This window comes from Nematolebias whitei, chromosome 11 (genome assembly GCF_014905685.2).
Source record: "Nematolebias whitei isolate Nwh7 chromosome 11, NemWhi1, whole genome shotgun sequence".
Taxonomy (NCBI): Eukaryota; Metazoa; Chordata; class Actinopteri; order Cyprinodontiformes; family Rivulidae; genus Nematolebias; species Nematolebias whitei.
Genome location: NC_056508.1, coordinates 15,486,807 through 15,487,438, shown reverse-complemented (window position 1 = coordinate 15,487,438; position 632 = coordinate 15,486,807).

Here is a 632-nt window from a genome sequence, read left to right as displayed (position 1 = left end):
GGACATGGGCACCAGCGACCCCCGTGACCCATAAAGGAAGAAGTGGGTAAAAATAATGGATGGATGGATTTCTAAAGGTCCATCAGAAAAACTGATCAATCGACCTCTAATCTAACATTTTCTTCTTTGTCTACATTTTTGGGTGGATCTGAGTAATCTTATACATTTTGAGACAACTGGTTCTAAATCCAAATATAATCCAGCTGAACAGGCCAGATTATGTTAATATTATATAAGAAGTTATAATGCTAAAATAATGAATAGTACAGCTTTCTAAAACGTGAAGATTAGTCCAGTTCTTTTTGGTGAAGATTCAGAAAGTGGTCTGAAGGTTTAACACTTTATTTGCTCTGGCACTTGGAGAATATGACATTTTATACCATTTTATAACCAATTAAAGAGACTAACAAAGTTAAGTCATGTCCTTTGGACGGATTAAAAAAAATCACAAATAAACATAAAAACTCTGTTGTTGTTACACAAAAAAGTTGTTTTGTCTTTTATCCAAAAGACTTCTTCAGTCTGAGGAGCTGCAATAATCTCTGTCTTATTAACAGCAGCTTCTCATAGTGGATCAACCAGTTTATTGTTGACATCCAGAACCAGCTGAAGTTTATATATATATATATATA